At 45.3% G+C, this 21,476-nt stretch overlaps 1 protein-coding gene across 1 annotated transcript in view; it reads right to left on the minus strand.

Moving 5' to 3' along the window:
• Positions 1-21,476, minus strand: part of rad51b (RAD51 paralog B) — a 529,843-nt gene that overhangs the window by 284,188 nt on the left and 224,179 nt on the right. The gene's annotated exons all lie outside the window — the stretch shown is intronic.

Genomic DNA, 21,476 nt, shown 5'->3' on the forward strand with positions numbered 1-21,476 from the left:
GGGGGCAAGGAGGAGATCGTCTCGGTCGCTCGCCTCAAGCCCCCCCACCTGGTTGTCCATTGCCCAGTGGTGGTGGCTCAATCCCGGCGTAGGGGCCGTCCACTGGTCGTTCTGATGGCACCTGTTGTGCCTATCTCCCCTTCACCTGCTGTGCCTGTTTGCCCTGCACCGTTACCATTTCCTGGCTCTGTTTCGCCAGTCCCACTTGCATCGCCCGTCCCGTCCCTTGTTTCCACTCGGTCCGGTCGCCTTATCCGGCCTCCCGCTCGGTTCCATACCTTGGGTTCTGGGGGGGTCCTGTAGTGGCACCTAGTGGTAGCTTGGGGCATCACGAACCCTCGCTATTGGCTAGCGGGGTCACGTGATCGCGGGAGTGTTTCGCGGGTTTTTGTATGAGCATTCAAGCTCCACCCTGTTAGAAGGAGCTTCGTATTTTTGGCGGCTGAGTAAATCGCTTTATTATTGTTTAAAATAAAGAATCTTACTTTACTCAATTGACTCGACTCGCCAAAATACAATTTTACATAAAAAGAATAAAAATTATTTAGCTCAATCCAAAATCAGGGTCGTAAATAGAGGCCATTAATATATTTTCCAAAGGGTCCAACAAGACACTGCAAATAAACCTTTCTAATCAAAATGCAGTCAGAGTGTGGAACGTGCCAACACAGAGCGGTTGAGCTTGAATGACACAGGTGGAATGAAGGAGAATCGAGAGGTGCTTACAAAGAAAGACGTGGACACAAGGAATTGCAGATACCTGGTTTACCAAAAAAAGAAACAAAGTGCTGGAGTAACTCAGCGGATCAATCAGCACCCCTGGAGAACATGGACAGGCAACAGTTCGGGTCGAGACCCTGAAGACCCTTTTATGGTTGTAAGAAAAGAAATTTCATCGAAAATAGAAGAGGAAGAGGCTCGTGAGATCCAACTGTTGCTTTAGTCAAATGGACAGTTTTGTGTGACATAAAATTCTATTCCTACATTGCAACACTGGCTAGGCAAACAGATTTATAATTTATCTAGTCAGAGGAGGCCACTAATCACTCTGACATTTTGTTGGCTCACCTTCAACCACCTTGTCTGGCCTACTATAACTCTGCAATGTTGTTGGAAAGCTAGTCTCTTTCATTATGACCATGAAGCTATCAGTAGGTTCTGAAAATCCATCAGGCTCACTAAAGTGCCTCATGAAAGGGATTGCCATCTGTGACATGATTTGTCCTACATGACCCCACCATCAAGGTGCTGACCCTTAATAAGCATTTGGCAGAATAAAATTAACAAATCTTTGGTGTCTGTCTTGAAGGAAGCTTCCCAGAAACAGTGGAAAAGGCCTAGAGTGAGTGAGAAGCAAAAATAAATTGGCATTAGTAAAAAAGTATTATAGCAGATATTAATGGGACTCAAAGCCAATAAATCCCCAGGTCTTGATACCTGACCGAGGTGAAGATAGACACAAAATGTTGGAGTAACTCAGCGGAACAGGCACCACCTCAGAAGAGAAGGAATGGGTGACGTTTCGGGTCGAGACCCTTCTTTGAAAGAGGTGGCTCCAGAGATGATGGGCACACTGAATGTCAAGTTACAAAATTCAATGGATTTTTGAACTGTTCCAACAGATTGGAAGGTAGAAAATATCTTCCCATTATTTAAGGAAGCAAAAATTGTTGTCATAGGTATCCACGAAGATGCCAGAATCCATAATGAAGAAGCAGGGCACACAGAAAATAATATGGTTGGGAAGTGTCAACATGAATCTACAAAAAAGACACGTCTTGAAGTTTTGAGGTTGAAAATGCAGGTTCCCTCCAGATTACAAGCGCTCGGCCTATGCACCTTGTACATGTCAAAGAACATTTGGAATAGACACAAAAAGCTGGAGTAACTCAGTGGGTCAGGCAGCATCTCTGGAGAAAAGGAATAGGCAAGGTTTCGGGTCGAGACCCTTCTTCAGACTGAGAGTCAGGGGAAAGGGGAACGAGACATATAGACGATACTTAAGAGAAATGAATGGAAGATATGCAAAAAGCAACGATAACCAAGGAAATGTGGTGCACATAATATGCCATTGTTCTCCTAACTACCATCTATATCCTTCATTCCCCTTTCCCCTGACTCTCGGTCTGAAGAAGGGTCTCGACCCGAAACGTCACCTACTCCTTTTCTCCAGTGATGCTGCCTGACCCACTGAGTTACTCCAGCTTTTTGCGTCTATCTTCGGTTCAAACCAGCATCCGCAGTTCACAGAGCATTTGGGAGACTGGGGTGGGATGGACATGTTGACGTCTTCCACATGGGAGCAAAGCACTTCCACATGCCTGTTGTCCCCACCCCCCCACTCAGGTTTGGAGGGGTATGGACCAAGTGCAGCCAGGTGGGACCAGTGTAGCTGGGACATGTTGGCCGGTGTGGGCAAGTTGGGCCGAAGAGCCTTTTTCCACACTGTATCACTCTATGACTCTGACCTGAGCTGCAAGGATCGGGGCTGGGTGGAGTTTAGCAGGGCTGGGAGCATGGAGAAGAATCGCAATTCACTCAACCATTCAGTCAGTGAGGCCTGCTGGAGAAGACACTCTCCTCGTGCCTGATCACTCTCCCGTCACAGTATACCTGTGATCTTCTCCCACCCAATGTTTCTGGTAATTTCCAATTGATGAAACGTTGGAATTACAGTTCTCAGGAACAGATAATACTGTCATAACCTGCGGAGCTGTATCAGAATTAAAATGAACCCCTGGATATGTTGCATTTAAACTTTCAGAAGGCCTTCAGTAAGTTGCCACACACGAGGTTAGTACACAAAATTATAACACGTAGGATTGGGTGTAATAATAGTGTGGATTAATGGAAAGAAAACAGTTGGAATAAATGAGTTATTTTTAGGTTGAGAGGTCATGACCCTCAGATGCCAAGGCATTGCTGCTCGGGTTCAGCTGTTCAGAATCTGTATTTGTGGTTTGTATGAAGGGATCAGATATGCTGATGATACAAAGCTGGTGCCAGTGTAGAATGCGAGGAGGATGCAGAGAGGCTTCAGGGGGATATAGACTGGCCAAGTGAATGGGCAACAACAGTTATAGCCGTCAAATAACATAGTGTAGACATGGGGAAATAGGAAGTGACTGCAGTGCTGGTTTACACCAAAGATAGACACAAAAAGCTGGAGTAACTCAGCGGGACAGGCAGCATCTCTGGAGCGAAGGAATGGGTGATTTTTCGGGTTGGGAACCTTCTTCAGACTGAGCGTCAGGGGAGGGAGTTACAGAGATAAGGAAGTGTAAGAGATCAAAATAAATTAAGATCAAGGAAAATGTAGAATAGATCATTGTTAAAAACAAGGCCACCCACATGGCAGAGAAAATACAGAAGCAAGGCATCATTTTAAAATGGCATGTTTGATTGAAGGAATAGTGTAGGAAACCTTGTGTGCATTAATCACTGAAAGTTTACATGGGGGCAAGCAAATGGTATGTTGGTCTTTCTTACAAGAGGACTGGAGTTCAAGAATAAAAATATCTCACTGCGGCCCGGGTGAGATGGCATCCAAAACACAGCCTGATTCCTACTTATTGAATAGTGTACAACAGGTCACCAGACTGAATCCAGGAATGTGCAATTATTCCACGAGGAGAAAATTACAGACAAACTCATTAACTCATAGAATATTCTTATAACATAGAATATCCCAACTCAAAACGTCACCTATCCATGTCCTCCAGAGATGCTGCCTGACCCACTGAGTTATTCCAGTGCTTTGTGTTTTTCTTTGTACTCGGCATCGGCAGTTACTTGTGTGTATAGAAAATTCTTATTGGGCTTGTTAGTGCAAGTGTAAGAGTCATGTTCACCCTGGCTCTGGTGTCCAGAACTCAGGGTCACAGTCTCAAAATAAAAGGTCAGCTGCTCAAGGCTTATCATCAATAAGGCTGTGAAGGCTCAGCCACTGAGTCTACTTAAGACAGATTGATCGAGGTTTGGACACAAAGGGAATTGAGGGATAGATGCAGTTAGTCAGAAAAATTGAGTTAATGTAGAAAATCAGCCATGATCTTCCTGAATTGGATATAAAGTTGCTGTGTAGGAAAGAACTGCAGATGCTGGTTTAAATCGAAGATAGACGCAAAATGCTGGAGTAACTCAGCGGGACGGGCAGCATCTCCTGAGAGAAGGAATGGGTGACGTTTCGGGTCGAGATCTTTCTTCAGACTGAGAGTCAGGGGAGAGAGAGTTACAGAGATAAAATGTAGTCGGAGACAGTAAGACTGGTCAGAGAACTGGGAAGAGGGAGGGGATGGAGAGAGAGGGAAAGCAAGGACTACTTGAAGTTAGGGAAGTCAATGTTCACACTGCTGGGGTGTAAGCTGCCCAAGCAAAATTTAAGGTGCTGTTCCTCCAATTTTCGCTGGGCCTCACTCTGACAAGGGAGGAGGCCCAGGACAGAAAGGTCTTTGTGGGAATGGGAGGAGGAGTAAAAGTGTTGAGCAACCGGGAGATCAGGTAGGTTGGATATAAAGGGCTAAAACTAGGGTTTTTTTCTTTAGTTCTTAACCATCTTACTGGCTAAATCATCCACCTAGTCTGGCAAATTGCTCAACTTTGCGCTCTCCTCACTGTTCCATTGTCCATACAATCCCAGCTACCGTTTCCATTTCAAGGCAAAATACCTCGTGATTTCTCTGCACTCTTCTATTCTGGGGTCCATGTCTGAAGCTGTGAATAACTCGATCCAAGGTTGGCAGGCAGCATGAGCTAAAAATCAATTGTTGGAGAACACGACGAGTTAGTCAGCATCTTTGGAAGGTCATGGACGGACGGCGTTTTGGGTCTGGATCCTTCTTTAGGCCAATGGAGTAGAGGGGAGATAGCTGATGGAAAAGGGTGAGGGTGAGGAGAATGGGTGGGAAGAGAACTGGCAAGGGACGGGTGGTAAGCAGGGGTTGATTTGCAGATGAGTCAGATGGGGTTGGGGGGAGAACGGTGGAGAGAGTAACCAAGGCTGAAGGTGATCAGTGGAGAAACCAAAAGGGGGGAAGAGGGTGGAATCTAATAAGAAAGGAAGGTGGAGAGGGGGAGAATGCAGAATTGTGAAGAGGTTCTTCTCAAATTTACAGCTCTACCGATAGCTTATTGAAAATAAAGCATTGCTGTAGGGTATGGGTTTGTTGAGCATTGTTGCTTCACAGACTGAAGGCGTGCAAATCTGCAGCCGTGATCCAACAAGACGGTTAGAAAAATAAGCATCTTGAACCTGTCCATCCATCATGAGCAAATTTTAATATAATTACCATGGACCTCTAGAGGCACTGAGTAAGGTGCTTGTAGATCGATAAGAACTATACCGAAAATGAGAGATTGAATCGATAAGAAAAGATTACTTAGAAAAGAACTATGAAGGGCGACTATTCTCTGGAAAGGAGAATTAAGAGGGGTGACATTATAGGGGTGCCTAGAACTATAGAGGAGCTTAAAATAATGACTGAGAAGCCACCCGTGAAGTTGGTAATCGATCCAATACAGAATTTAGACTATTTTGTTTAAAACGCAGAAAACACAGATGGATAGAAAAGTCAAAGTTAAGCACTTACTGAAGAGGAAGTTCATGGAGGAAGGGAAATCAAACATGATAACACAAGGGTCTGCTGGAACCTGGAGCAAAAAAACAAGTCGCTGGAGGAACACAGCGGGTCAGGCAGCATCTGTGGAGGCAGAGGGATAGTCAGTGTTTCGGGCCGTCTATTCCTTTGCCTGTGCAGATAATGCCTAAGGGTCATGAGACAGGATCTCGACCCAAAACATCAACTACCCTTTGCCCCCACAGATGCTACCTGATCTGCTGAATTCCTCCAACTCGTTTTTTGAAACTAAATAGGGGTTGAACATATGGATGAAGGGGGACCTAGGAGTCCAAGTCCATAGCTCTCCGCAACTGGAATCACAGATTGATGGAAGTGATGAAGACATATTGCAGACTTGTTTTCATAATACTTATGAGTATAGAACATAAAAATGATTAGTTTAGTTTAGGGATACAGCGTGAAAACAGACCTTTCAGCCCACTGGGTCTGAACCGACCAGCAATCCCCGCACACTAACGCTATCCTGCACACACTAGGGACAATTTTTACACTTACACCAAGCCAATTAACCTACAAACTTGTACGTCTTTGGAGTGTGGGAGGAAACCAAAGATGTCAGAGAAAACTCACGGGCAGTCACAAGGAGAACGTACAAACTCTGTACAGACAGCACCCGTAGTCGGGATTGAACCCTGGTCTCCAGCGCTGCAAGGGCTGTAAGGTAGCAACTCTACCGCTGTGCCACCATGCCGCCCGGTTATATGTTGCAACTTTACAAAAGTACTGGTTAAGCCACACTCAGAGTACTGTGGGCAGTTGTGGTCGGCACACTATTGGAAGGACACGCATTGAAAGGAGATTCACCAAGATGCTGCCTGGTTTGCTAATGAGGAGAGATTGGAAAGCCTGGGCTTGTTTTCCTTGGAGAAAGGTGGCCAAGGGGTGACCTGATGGCAGTAACATTATGAGAGGCACAGCAAGACGGATTTATTTCCAGTGGGTGGACTTCGGTTTAACATGAGGAGGAGGAGTTTTGAAGGGGATTTAAGGGAAAAGTTTACTTACCACAGTGACTGATATCTAGAACTCACTGCTGAAGAAGGGTCTTGACCCAAAACGTCACCCATTCCTTCTCTACAGAGATGCTAACTGTCCCGCTGAGTTACTCCAACTTTTTGTGTCTATCTTCAGTGGAATCATTAATATGGGTAAAAGCTTTTTAGAGAGATACCCAAGTTGGCAAAGCTTGGAGGAAATTTGATTCATGGGCAAAAAGGTTGGCACAAATATGGTGGGCAGAAGGGTCCATCACTGTGTCTGACAAACTCTATGAGAAGGACACACTGCGAGGGTCGGAAGAGGTAGGGTCGGGAGGGGGCTTGTGTGCACTAAAAAGACAGGCCAGTTAGGTCCAAATGATCTATCCCCTGCTGCGAACCTCATTAAAGAATCCCTGTCCACATACTTGGCCGCAGACAGTGTGCAAAGGGACCAGAGATATAAAAAGGATAAAGTATTTGCAGAATCTCCCTCAGCTGTGGCTTAAGGAAACAAATTAAACTACACAATGCAGAAGATTTTTGACGGCACTGACTGAATCATTGGAACATGTCAGTCTTTCAGCCGCGTGAACCAGTTTAGTTTTAATTTTTCATTTTAGACATACAGTATGGAAACAGGCCCTTCAGCCCACCGAGTCCGCGCCGACCAGCGATCCCCGCACATTAACACTATCCTACACACACTAGGGACAATTTACATTTATACCAAGCCAATTAACATACAAACCTGTACGTCTTTGGAGTGTGGGAGGAAACCGAAGATCTCAGGGAAAACCCACGCGGTCACGGGGAGAACGTACAAACCCCGTACAGACAGCACCCGTAGTCGGGATTGAACCCAGGTCTCCGCGCTGCAAGCGCTGTAAGGCAGCAACTCTACCGCTGCACCACCGTGCTGCCCTGCCATTCTGTCAGATCGTGGCTGATCAGTGGCTTAATTACACTGTGGTTCACAAGCTTTAATATCCTTACTGAACAAAAATCCACAACTTTCAATTTTCGACTGACCCAGGGACGTACAGCCTTTAGTGGGAGGAATTGTCAGATTTTCATTAGCCTTTGTTGTGGACTTTTCCATTCCAGGAAACATTTGCTATCGGCTGCATCAACTCCCTTAATTATTTTAAACACTGCAATTAGATCAATCCTTTAATCCTCTTTCCATCAATATGACACTATCACACAACTGCAAACTGCACAGCTTGCCTCGCGGTTACTAGTGCACCACTGAGTTGGATCTGATAATGTAACTGTGATAAACAAGGGCCTGTAATGAGAAACAGCCCACCAGCTCCTCGCAGCCCTAAGTGCGAATCCAGATGTAGATGGTGCGGATGATAACAGCATGGCCCAGTGGACAGGGAATAGAACGATCCTCAGAGCCCCTGATAACTGCTCTGCTGCCAGTTTGTTGATGTCCTGTTCGGGAGGGAGCAACGTGAAAGGGGGCCAGATTCCACACCTCTGGTCGCTGACAGCTGCCGCAGGCAAGGATGGCCAGGCTCCCGGGGGTCAGGATCAGTCCCGGCTGTCACACCTCCCCCTGGTTAGGTTAGACCCCCCTTGTGTCCCCCACCCCATCTTGTAAATGAATAAAGCGGCTTGAGTGAGGGGGCATGGTGCACGGGAGGGGTGGGGGGGAAGGGATTTGCATCTCAACATGGTGTCAGTAACAAGGAAAAAAAATGGCTGGAGGTTCATAAGGTCATAATGAATAAGAGTAGAATTAGGCCATTTGGCCCATCAAGTCTACTCCACCATTCAATCATGGCTGATCTATCTCTCCCTCCTAACCTCATTCTCCTGCCTTCTCCCCATAGTCAAGAATCTAGCTATGTATCTCTGCCTTAAATATATCCACTGACTTGGCCTCCACAGCCTTCTGTGGCAAAGAATTCCACAGATTCACCACCCTCTGACTAAAGAAATTCCTCCTCATCTTCTTCCTCACGGAACGTCCTTTAATTCTGAGGCTGCGACCTCTAGTGCTAGACTTTCCCACTAGAGAGTCCTCTCCACATCCACTCGATCCACTCGGAGAGAGCTCAGAAACAGCAATGCTTTGTGGGTTCATTCCTCTTCCCCACCCCCATGAATACCCGTGCCAGGGTCTGATAACTCTCTGTCAAACCTCCCCCTTGAGAGCCCCAACTCAAGGGCGACAGGTGCTGTAGCACAGAAGGGCAGCGTTGACAGTGTGGGGCTCTGGCAAAGGCCAACTGTAGTTAATCCACAGCAGTTGGAGCAGAGCAATGTCTTTTTCCATGACATCAGCGTGCTCGGCCTGGGATGTTTGCTGGAGAGCTCAGTGATTGACTGCCATCTCATCGCAGCTGAGAAGAGTATGAAAAGGAACAGGAGCCAGAGGAAAAAAAAGGGGCCTGACCTTCAGTGCAATTTAACAACCATTTCTATCAATCAACAAGGATCAAGGGTTGGGTGTTGACATTCCCTGAGAGGCCCCGCAGGAATGATGAGAAAAGTCAGTAGACAACTCTCAGCTTCACTCCTCTTCCTCGTCCCATCTCAAGGTGGGTTCCAGTAGTCATAGGCATGGGTTGCTGAAAAGTTTACTGTCACTGACATGAATTAATACTGAAGGCAGACTGTTTTCTCTCCATCTTTTCCTGAAACAACCAATGTTATAACCATGCATTTCACCCCTGCCATCGGGAAGAAGGTACAGGAGCCTGAAAACTGTAACGTCCAGTTTCAGGAACAGCTTCTTCCCTCCAGCCATTAGGCTATTAAACACAACAACCTCCACATAAGCTCTGTACTTCGTAGACTATCATTGTTATTATTGCACTATTATTGTTTGTTTTTTATGTGTACAGTGCATTCAGAAAGTATTCAGACCCCTTCACTTTTTCCACATTTTGTTACGTTACCTTATTCTAAAATGGATTAAATTCATTTTTTTTAATCAACAATCTACACACAATACCCCATAATAAAAAAGTGAAACAGGTGTTTAGAAATGTTTGCAAAGTAATTAAAAATAAATAACTGAAATATCACATTTACATAAATATTCAGCGCCTTTACCCAGTACTTTGTTGAGGCATCTTTGGCAGCGATTACACCCTCAAGTCTTCTTGGGTATGACGCTACAAGCTTGGCACAACTGTATTTGGGTAATTTCCCCCATTCTTCTCTGCAGATCCTCTCAAGCTCTGTCAGGTTGGATGGGGAGCGTCGATGCACAGCTATTTTCAGGTCCCTCCAGAGATGTTCGATTGGGTTCAAGTCCGGGCTCTAGCTAGGCCACACAAGGACATTCACAGACTTGTCACAAGGCCACTCCTGCGTTGTCTTGGCTGTGTGCTTAGGATTGTTGTCCTGTTGGAAGGTGAACCTCCGCCCCAGTCTGAGGTCCAGGACGCTCTGGAGCAGGTTTTCATCAAGGATCTCTCTGTACTTTGCTCCGTTCATCTTTCCCTCGCTCCTGACTAGTCTCCCAGTTCCTGCTGCTGAAAAACACCCCCACTGCATGATGCTGCCACCACCATGCTTCACCGTAGGTATGGTATTGGCCAGGTGATGAGCGGTGCCTGGTTTCCTCCAGACGTGACACTTGGCATTCAGGCCAAAGAGTTCAATCTTGGTTTCATCAGACCAGAGAACCTTGTTTAGGTGCCTTTTGGCAAACTCCAAGTGGGCTGTCATGTGCCTTTTACTGAGGAGTGACTTCCATCTGGCCACTCTACCATAAAGGCCTGATTGGTGGAATGCTGCAGATATAGTTGTCCTTCTGGAAGATTCTCCCATCTCCACAGAGGAACTCTGTCAGAGTGACCATCGGGTTCTTGGTCACTTCCCTGACCAAGACCCTTCTCCCTCGATTGCTCAGTTTCAAAGTTTCAAAGTGGTTTCAAAGTTCTTCCATTTAAGAATGACGGAGGCCACTGTGCTCTTCGGGACCTGCAATGCTGCAGAATTTGTTTTATACCCTTCCCCAGATCTGTGTCTCGACACAATCCTGTCTTGGAGGTCTACGGACAATTCCTTTGTCTTCATGGCTTGGTTTTTGCTCTGACATTCACTGTCAACCGTGGGACCTTATATAGACAGGTGTGTGCCTTTCCAAATCATGTACAATCGATTTAATTTACAACTGGAGGACTCCAATCAAGTTGTAGAAACATCTCATGGATAATCAATGGAAGCAGGATGTACCAAAGCTCAATTTTGAGTGTCATAGCAAAGGGTCTGAATATTTATGTAAATGTGATATTTCAGTTATTTCTTTTCAATTACTTTGCAAACATTTCTAAACACCTGTTTTCGCTTTTTTATTATGAGGTATTGTGTGTAGATTGATGATTAAAAAAATAATTTAATCAATTTTAGAATAAGGCTATAACGTAACAAAATGTGGAAAAAGTGAAGGGGTCTGGATACTTACTGAATGCACTGAACATATGTGAGTATGTGTATACATACACTCACTGAACTTTTTTTCTCATTTATTATATTGCAAACTTTTTTTTCTTATTTATTATATTGTTTACAGTGTACTATGTTTACATATTGTGTTGTGCTGCTGCAAGTAAGAATTTCATTGTTCTATCAGAGACATGGGACAATAAAACACTCTTGACCTTTGATTGCGTTGTGAAAAGACTTGGTGAAGGAACTGCAAACCACACCCACCCTGGCAGTAAATTGACACAGGCAGGTCAGAAGCCTGTTGCAAAACATGAATTGCCAAACCTCCAGGAATATCACAGTTGTCCGACAGAATCACAGACAGTTTCTGCACAGGAGGAGGTATTTTGACCCACAATGTCCATACTAGCCAGTAATAGGCCAGAGTTGATCGCACCTCCCTCTTCTTGCAGGTTATAATTTTTCAAATGCTCCTCAAAAGATGCGGTGAGTTTTTTTTTTCCCAATGAGCCTTTCACACAGCCAGTTCCTGACCCCCACCACTCAATGTGTGAAAGTTATTTTCTCAACTATTCGAAATCGTTCACAATTAACTTCAATTTATGACCTAGTTTTTGTCCTTCCTGCTTAGGGAAATGGGTCTTCCTGTTTACCCTCCATCGGTCTCTAAACATTTTCTACTCCGATCATATCTTCCCTTGGTCTCCTTTGTTACAAAGAAAGTTCTCGGGAGCACGTGTCCATGTACGACTGATGATTTCACAACAGATAGGTACATAGATACATAGAAAATAGGTGCAGGAGTAGGCCATTCGGCCCTTCGTGCCTGCACCACCATTCAATGGCAAGGTGAGGTGGAGGGTATAAAAACACACGTGGCTTTATGTCTTAGGCATAAAATATATTAGCAGAGAAATCATGTTGATCATCTTTCTGCTGATTGGATAGCACACAACAAAAGCTTTTCACTGTACCTCGGTACACATGACAATAAACTAAACCAAAATCATGCCAGAACTGTATTCCAAAATAAAAAGTGCTGGAAACACTCATGAGGTCAGGCAGCATGTACAAAGATCAGCGAGCTTGCGTCAGAATTGGACACGGAAGGATGCAAATAGATTTTAAATGGTGGCATAGGGAACTGCAGATGCTAGAATCTTGAGGAAAAACTCAAAGTGCTGGGGAAACTTAGTGGTTCAGGCAGCATCTGTGGAGGGAATTGAACAGCGACGTTTCGGGTCAGGGATCCATCTTCAGCATTTTGTGTTTTGCTCAAATAGATTTTAAGTTGCAGAAAGAGACAGCGGTGGAGCTGATCTAAAGGGCCTGTCTCACTTGGGCGTCATTTGCACGTCACCCAGGTGGCGCGCAAAGATTTTGTGAATCTCAAAATCCTGGGGCGCCGCGCGTCACTGCCTGCGCCACCACTTCCCACCACGCACCATGTGCGCGTAATGCACGCCATGCGCGTGTCACATGCGCATCACGACGCGCGCGTGATGCGTAAATGATGTCAGCGTAAATGACACGCAAATAAGTGGGACAGGCCCTTAAGGGTCATTAACCTGAAAAATTAACTGCTCCCTCTGTATATCGATGCTGTCTGACCTGCTGAATGTTTCTGATACTTCCTGTTTTTAATTTCAGGTTTTCCAATATCTGCATCTTTTGGATGTTCAATTACTGTGTGAGATAGTAATTCGATCACAATTAGTGGGTTGTGCAGATTTCTAATTAACACACAGCGGGTAGGATGTGGCTGCCCTTGAGAGGGTGCAGATGAGATTTACAAGATGTGACCGGCAGAAGGGAATTATTATAATGAGGAGAGACGATGTTGTCAAGAGTTATTGAACAGAATTACAGAAGTCTGAAGAAGGGTCTCGACCCGAATCGTCACCCATTCTTCTTTCCAGAGATGCTGCCTGTCCCGCTGAGTTACTCCAGCATTTTCTGTCTACCTTCGATTTAAACGAGCATCTGCAGATCTTTCCTACTCTGAATTACAGATACAATTTCATCACTTCATTACCAAACTTTGTTTGATAGCACTCCACTGAAACTTTGTTTGATAGCACTCCACTGAAATGTCTTGGAACACCTCACCACATTAAAATGCACTATAAAAATACTGAACTTTATTGCTGTGTGCACAGGGACAGCAGGGAAAGCTCGTTCATTCCACACAGTTGCTCACGCACAAAGTATACACTGCGCATCTTTCCCGAAACCCTCCCTCACAACTGCTGAGTGGGACTGGAGAGTGCAAATGCATTATAAGCCAAAGCACAATCAAGGTACAGTGAAAGGGGAAAGCAATAATTTGGGCACTGTTGGCAGACCTCTTGCCTCTGAGGTGGACAGTGTGGTTTTCAAGATCCCATCTAGAAGTCATTTCTAACTTTCTCACGTTCACAAGTTCTTAACTTAGAATTAGGTAGAAATTAGGCCATTCGGCCCATCGAGCCCACTCCGCCATTCAATCATAGCTGATCTTTGCCTCCCAATCCCATTTTCCTGCTTTCTCCCCATAACCTTTGTCACCCGTTCTAATCAAGAATTTGTCTGGCTCTGCCATAAAAATATCCACTGACTTGGCCTCCACTGATTAACTACTCTCTGACTAAAGAAGTTCCTCCTCCTTTCTAAAAGAGCGCCCTGAGTGTGTCATTTCCAGAGGGGCATCTTTTTGACATCACACTCAACCATGATGCAGTGTAGGAAGGAACTGCAGATGCTGGTTTACATCGAAGATAGACACAAAATGCGGGAGTAACTCAGTGGGACAAGTAGCATCTCTGGAGAAGGAATGGATGACCCTTCAGACTTCTCTCCAGAAATGTTGCCTGTCTCGCTGAGTTACTCCAGCATGTTGTGTCTATCAACCATGACCCCTTCTGCTGTCTAAGGAGGACATAACAAGATCAGTGGTATGGTTCTGAAATGGGACAGGGGATTTCTTCCCTCTCTCCTGGACAGAGAGGTATAGTTGCATGATTATTAAGTTAATGGATCGCAGCCAAAGTTCTCACCTTGAGGCTCGAGCTTGAATCTCGCCATGACAGTCTTAGCAACGGTGATCACAAAGCTACCACAATGTCTATAAACCTATCTGGTTTATGCACATCTTTCAGGAAAGGGAAACTTCCATCTGTACTCAGCATGGTTGGTCAGAGGGTTTAGTCTTAGTTCTGGGGCAATTAAGGATGGACCATCAATGTAGACATTGTTCGCAACATCTTGAGAGGGTGCAGAGGAGATTTATAAGATGTTATCAGCACAAGGGAAGAGTCAAGAGTGTTTTATTGTCATATGTCCCAGACAGAACAATGACATTCTTACTTGCAGCAGCACAACCGAATATGTAGACATAGTACTCTGTAAACAATATAATAAATGGTAAAAGTGAAATGGAATATATACACACACACACATATACACACTCACTCACATATATATACACACACATTCACACACACACACACACACACACACGTATATATGCACACACGTACACACACACATCTATATATCAATATAAACACACACATATACATACACACACACATATATATATATACTAGACTGAGTGGAACCCGTTGGGTCCCATGTTCACACGGGAGGGCTGGACCCCCAACGCAATATTCCACCTCTCCACCCATTCCAATATTGGTGGCCAGTGGAGGGGGGGGGGGTCTTTCTGGAGTGCTAGTATGGATGTGGTGGGCCGAAGGGACTGGTTTCCAGAGGGCTAGTTTGGACATTGTAGGCCAAATTGATTTTTGGGCTGGCAGCTCAGTCACTCAGGCCTGGTGGGCTGGCAGCTCAGTCACTCAGGCCTGGTGGGCTGGCAGCTCAGTCACTCAGGCCTGTTGGGCTGGCAGCTCAGTCACTCAGGCCTGTTGGGCTGGCAGCTCAGTCACTCAGGGCTGGTGGGCTGGCAGCTCAGTCACTCAGGGCTGGTGGGCTGGCAGCTCAGAAATTGCCAGAAATTCTGCCCAAAACATCTGAGAGACTCTCTGAGAGAGAAGGGGGAGAGGCTGGAGAATCAATTTTAGAATGTTTTATCTTTTTCTGCAGATCACAGCAATGAAGGAGGAAAGTCTATCCTGGCTTGGATCTCACAGGGAGCCAATGAAGGGAGGGAGAAAAATACTGGGGTGAGGTTTAATACTTGCAGGGGGAATACTTACTGATGGGCTGAAGGGACTCCTCCTGGGCTAGTACAGGTCTGATGGGCCGAATGGGGCTCTTTAAAACAAAATCTGAGTGAAATCTTAGTGAAAGGCACTTTTTCAGGACTTTCCTGGCCCGGCACGGGCATTTTGGCCAAGATTCTCCTTCTGGGCAAATATGGGCATTTTGGGCAAAAGGGTCTGGTTTCTCGGCTAATAGGGGCATGGTGGGCCGAAATTACTGGTTTCAGGCAGGCCAAACAACTCATTTCATTTCCATTTCAATTTAAAGCACAGGGCAGGCCAAACAACTAAGTTCATTTCCATTTCCATTTCCATTTCCATTTCCATTTCAATTTCAAGCACAGGGCAGGCCAAACTCATTTCATTTTAATTTCATTTCCATTTTCATTTCCCTTGCAGTTTCAAGCACAGGGCAGGCCAAATAACTCATTGCATTTAATTTCCATTTCAATTTCAAGCACAGGGCAGGCCAAACAACTAAGTTCATTTCCATTTCCATTTCCATTTCCATTTCCATTTCAATTTCAAGCCCAGGGCAGGCCAAACTCATTTCATTTTAATTTCATTTCCATTTCCATTTCCATTGCAGTGTCCAGCACAGGGCAGGCCAAACAGCTCATTGCATTTCCATTTCATTTCCATTTCCATTGCAGTTTCAAGCACAGGGCAGGCCAAACAACTCATTGCATTTTCATTTCATTTCCATTTCCATTGCAGTTTCAAGCACAGGGCAGGCTAAACAGCTCATTGCATTTTCATTTAATTTCCATTTCCATTGCAGTTTCAAGCACAGGGCAGGCCAAACAGCTCATTTCATTTCCATTTCCATTGCAGTTTCAAGCACAGGGCAGGCAAACAACTAATTTAATTTTCATTAAGGGCTAACAAATCATTTATTGCAAGTACATTGCAGAATCACAGTTGATTCACAGCTTAGAATCACAGTTGTGGCCTCTCCCTCGCGATCTTCCAGAGTGACTGACTCATGTCCAGGCATCCGGGGTTTTATAGTCCTGACCCCCACGGAAGAGGCGCTACCTTAATCATGGTGATTGACAGGCGAGAGGACCAATCAGCTGATCTCAAGATTTTTTAAACACTCATAACTTTGTTATTTTTCATCGATCAGAAAAATCCTCAGGGCTGCCTCAGTGGAGGAGGACTGTGAGTAAGATGGCCAAAATTCATTGCGATATAGGGTAGCGTTTTTTTCTAAAATCAATATAGAGCACAGACAGGAAGTGGTCAAGATGAGACTTTTAGATATATATAACACACTAGACTAAGTGGGACCCGTCGGGTCCCATGTTCACACGGGAGGGCTGGTCCCCCAATGCAATATTCCACCTCTCCACCAATTCTAATATTGGTGGCCAGTGGGGGGTGGGGGGGGGGGGGTTCTGGAGCGCTACTATGGATGTTATGGGCTGAAGGGACTAGTATGGACATTGTGGGCCAAATAGATTCTTGGGGTGGCAGCTCATTCACTCTAGCCTGATGTATGGCAGCTCACTCACGGCTGGTGGGCTGGCTGTTGACTCATGGCTATTCCTTGAAATTCCATTTGAAGCAGGTTGCAAGACCACCAAATTCAAATGCAGTTTCCTACCATTTCCAGCAGGGTGCAAGGCCACCAAATTCAAATGCAGTTTTTTACAACTACAAGCAGGGTGCAAGGCCACCAAATTCAGATGCAGTTTCCTACTGCTTCAAGCAGGGTGCAAGGCCAACGAATTCAAGTGCAGTTTCATGCCACTTCAAGCAGGGTGCAAGGCCACCAAATTCAAGTGCAGTTTCATGCCACTTCAAGCAGGGTGCAAGGCCAACAAATTCAGGTGCAGTTTCCTACCACTTCAAGCAGGGTGCAAGGCCACCGAATTCGTGCAGTTTCCAACCACTTCAAGCAGGGTGCAAGGCCACCAAATTCAAGTGCAGTTTCATGCCATTTCAAGCAGGATACAAGGCCACCAAATTCAAGTGCAGTTTCATACTGTTTCAAACAAGGTGAAACCACCATAAAACCACCATAAAACCACACAAAACACCACATAAACACCACACTCACAGTTCAGTAGACATTCAGTGTGTTCAGTTGATTCACAGCTCAGACAGTTGTGACCCCTCCCTCCCCCATCTTGCAGAGACTGAGCCACACCCACACTTCCGGGTTTTATAATCCTTCCTCCCTCCCACCGGAAGGGACGTGGCCTTCATGGCGTGATTGATAGGAGAGAGATTCTCAACATTTTTTAAACACCAATAACATTTTTATTTTTAATTGATGAGAAAAATCCTCTGCACCTGCTGAGCGGAGGGGGACAGAGTATGATGGCCAAAAATCACAGCCGTAAGTGGTAGCGTTTTATTTAAAATCAATATACAGTGCAAACAGGAAGTTGTCAAGTTTAGACTTTTAATCATTTGCCATTTCAAACCAACCACTACCAACCATTTGCCGTGCTTTATTTCAAACCAACCGCCACCAATCATTTGCCGTGCTTTATTTCAAATGAACCATCACCAACCATTTGCTGTGCTATATTTCAAACCAACCACATTTTCATTTTCAAACCACATTAAGGGCACTCAAGGTCAGTAAAACCACATTCACAGTTTAGTAGACATGTGTTCAGTGTTATTCACAGCTCAGAATGAGAGATGTGACCCTCTCACTCCCCCATCTTGCAGGCACTCAACACTTCCGGGTTTTATAGTCCCTCCGGAAGGAGCGTGGCCTTCAGGAGAGAGAATCTCAACATTTTTTAAATACTAATAACTCTTTTATTTTTCATCGATGGGAAAAATCCTCTTGTCCTGCACAGCGGAGAGGGACTGAGTAAGATGGCCAATAGTCACAGCAGTACGTGGCAGTGTTTTTTCTAAAATCAATATACACAACAACAGGAAGTGGTCAAGATCAGACTTTTAGTAATATAGATAGATATATATATATTTATGCATATATACACACGCACACAAATATGCATATACACACGAACACATATATGTATACGCATATATACACACACACATATATGTATACAAATATACATACACACATATATGTACATATGCACACACACACACAATCAAGTGAATAATTAATGGAAAAAGAACATGTTACCAGAAGTAACCTCACCCAGAGTAACGTCAACACTGGGATAAAGTGAGCCCCATTCATAAAACCGCTGAGGCAAATGTTGAGAACTGCAAAGTCACTCCCATAAAATATTAACAAAGCAAAATAAAGTTACATGATTTTTAAATATTGAAAGTTAAAACATCTAAAAATAATTTAAAAAAAAGAACAGAGCTCATTTAATTTCAAAACAGGTAACTATTTTTTATTAGAGTCATACAGCGTGGAAACAGGCCCTTCGGCCCAACTAGCCCACACTGACCAACATGTCCCATCTACACTAGTCCCATCTGCCTGCGTTTGGCCCATATCCCTCCAGAGTTAGATAGAGCTCTAGGGGCTAGTGAAATCAAGAGATATGTGGAGAAGGCAGGCACGGGTTATTGATTGGGGACGATCAGCCATGATCACAATGAATGGCGGTGCTGGCTCGAAGGGCCGAATGGCTTCCTCCTGCACCTATTTTCTATGTTTCTATGTAAACCTGTCCTATCCATGTATCTGTCTAAATATTTCTTAAACGTTCCAATAATACCTGCCTCAACTATCTCCTCCAGCTGCTCGTTCCATACACCCACCACCCCTTGTGTACTAAAGTTACACCTCAGGTTTCTATTAAATCTTTCCCCCCTCATCGTAAACCTATGTCGTCTGGTTCTCGATTCCCCTACTTCTTCCGCACACCCATTCTTCTCCATTTAGATGAATGGCCTCCTTATTGCTAAACCTGGTCAAACCTGGCAAACCATGATAAATTCACATTCTTCTAGAGTCCTACATTGGAGCGCTGTTGAAATATTCTCGCAAGGAGTGGTCTGATAGTTGAGGATTCTCAAATTTCCTGACACATTCCTGAATGTTAGCAGTTCAGCACAGATCTGTCAGTATTTCTTGGCAAATGCACACCCAATTTTAACTAAACAAATGTCAGCAATGTTCTGTATTTCCTTATGACATACGAACTGCATGGCCCATCAAATCTAAGCCAACTCATAGTGTCAACCCCCTCCGCCAGTAATTTTCCATGTAACTATTCTCTCCACATTCCCATCAATTTGACCATCCACCAACACTGGGAACATTTTACAACAGCCAATTAATCTCGCAGCCCACACGTCTTTAGGACGTGGGAGGAAACTGGAGAAAACCCATAAGGCCATAGGGAAAACGTGCAAACTCCACAGAGGCAGCACCTGAGGTCAGGATTGAGCTCGGGACACTGGAGCTGTGAGGCAGCAGCTTCATCTGCTGAGCCACTGTGTCAACTAAAGTGCACTTGTGGTTATGACCAGACTGTGCTTTGGAACACATAAGGTGCGGTACAAATCTGAGTTCCTTTATTTTAAATCTGGGATATGGAAGGATAATAATGACAGGACAGACCCTTGAGGGAGTATTCGGAAGTCTGGGTGGAAAGTGGAGAGCAGGAACTGAAACAAATACATTCAATTGGTGGTGTTGGAAAGATGAGAATAAGGAGTCTTCAAAAAGGAGAACTAATCACAAACGAACGAGCAGCATGGTAGGTTCATTTTTAACCATAAAAGAGGTGAAAATGATGAGAAAGCAGGGAGAATATGTAACAGAGAACATTTGTGAGGAAATAAAACTGCTTTGCGAGCCAGCATAAACTTGGACCAGAACATTGCCAGAATAACAGGCTTGGATTGAGTAGGACGTTCTTTTAGGAAGGAGATGAGGAGGAATTTCTTTAGTCAGAGGGTGGTGAATTTGTGGAACTCTTTGCCACAGAAGGCTGTGGAGGCAAAGTCAGTGGATATATATTAAGGCAGAGATAGATAGATTCTTGTTTAGTACGGGTATCAGAGGTTAGGGGGAGAAGGTAGGAGTGTGGGGTTAGAAGGGCGAGATAGAACAGCCATGATTGAACAGCAGAGTAGACTCGATGGGCCAATTAGCCTAATTCTACTCCTATAACTTAAGGGCTTGTCCCACCAGCATGCGACTGCATGCGGCAAGCGCGACCTAACGTGGTCGCTTGAGCCATACGGCCTCGCGGGGCAGGTCCCACGTCGATCGCCGGAGCCGTATGGAGTTGTGCGGAGCTGGTCCCGACATTGCGCGGGCCTTCCGGCCCGCAGCCGCATTGAGGCCGTACGCACTGCCTCGACGGGCGTGCGCAGCGTCGCGACGCCGTACGCAGCGTCTTGACACCGTACGTCATACGCGAACTTCCCGCGGACTTCGCTCGAACTTCACGTCAACTCGTACGGGATCACTTGACCTCTGCGCGGCCCCCGCTTCCAGTTTGGTCGCGCTCGCCGCATGCAGTAGCATGCTGGTGGGACAGGCCCTGTACGGGGATCACTCGACCTCCGAGCGGCCCCCGCTTCCAGTTTGGTCGTGCTTGCCGCATGCAGTCGCATGCTCGTGGGACAGGACCTTTATGATCTTTTGAGAACATAAAGCAGACTGCTCGGGAAGTGAAGACAACGGATGCTGGAGGCAAGGTGATGTTTCGACTAAACACAAAGTGCCGGAGTAACTCAGCGTGTCAGCCAGCATCTCTGTTGCCCTGCAGATGATTTGACAGTCACGGTGGTACAGAACTGGCAGCAGACAGAACGAGGTTGAGGCCTCCATGCTTCGGGTGAACCCATCGTTATTGGTGTAGAAAGGAACTGCAGATGCTGGTTTAAACCGAAGATAGATGCAAAAAGTGGAGTAGCTCAGCGGGACAGGCAGCATCTTTGGAGAGAAGGAATAGGTGATGTTTCGATCGAGATCCTTCTTCAGACTGGTGCTGTGGTTTTCTGCTGAAGAACACTCCTATGACTCATGGACACCAGTTGCATCAGCTGAGCTATTAACACAACACCCTCCCCCCAACACACCTCTCCTGATTTTCCTTGTCTCTCCACAGACGCTAACGAGAATCTATTTTGGCCCCATTAAGAGCTATTTGTGCTGTCGTTATATAACCAGAGCTCGCTTGTCGAAATTGAGATTAATTGATAACATGAAACCAGCAGCAGAACGGCCTGAACCCCGCAGGAACAACCCTCTGCGTGGTACAGCTGAACAAATACAGGACGGTTCGACAGACCCCCAAGTGGCAGCTAAACAACTTGCTTGGAGTCAA

The sequence above is a fragment of the Amblyraja radiata genome, chromosome 9, assembly GCF_010909765.2.
Source record: "Amblyraja radiata isolate CabotCenter1 chromosome 9, sAmbRad1.1.pri, whole genome shotgun sequence".
Classification (NCBI taxonomy): Eukaryota; Metazoa; Chordata; class Chondrichthyes; order Rajiformes; family Rajidae; genus Amblyraja; species Amblyraja radiata.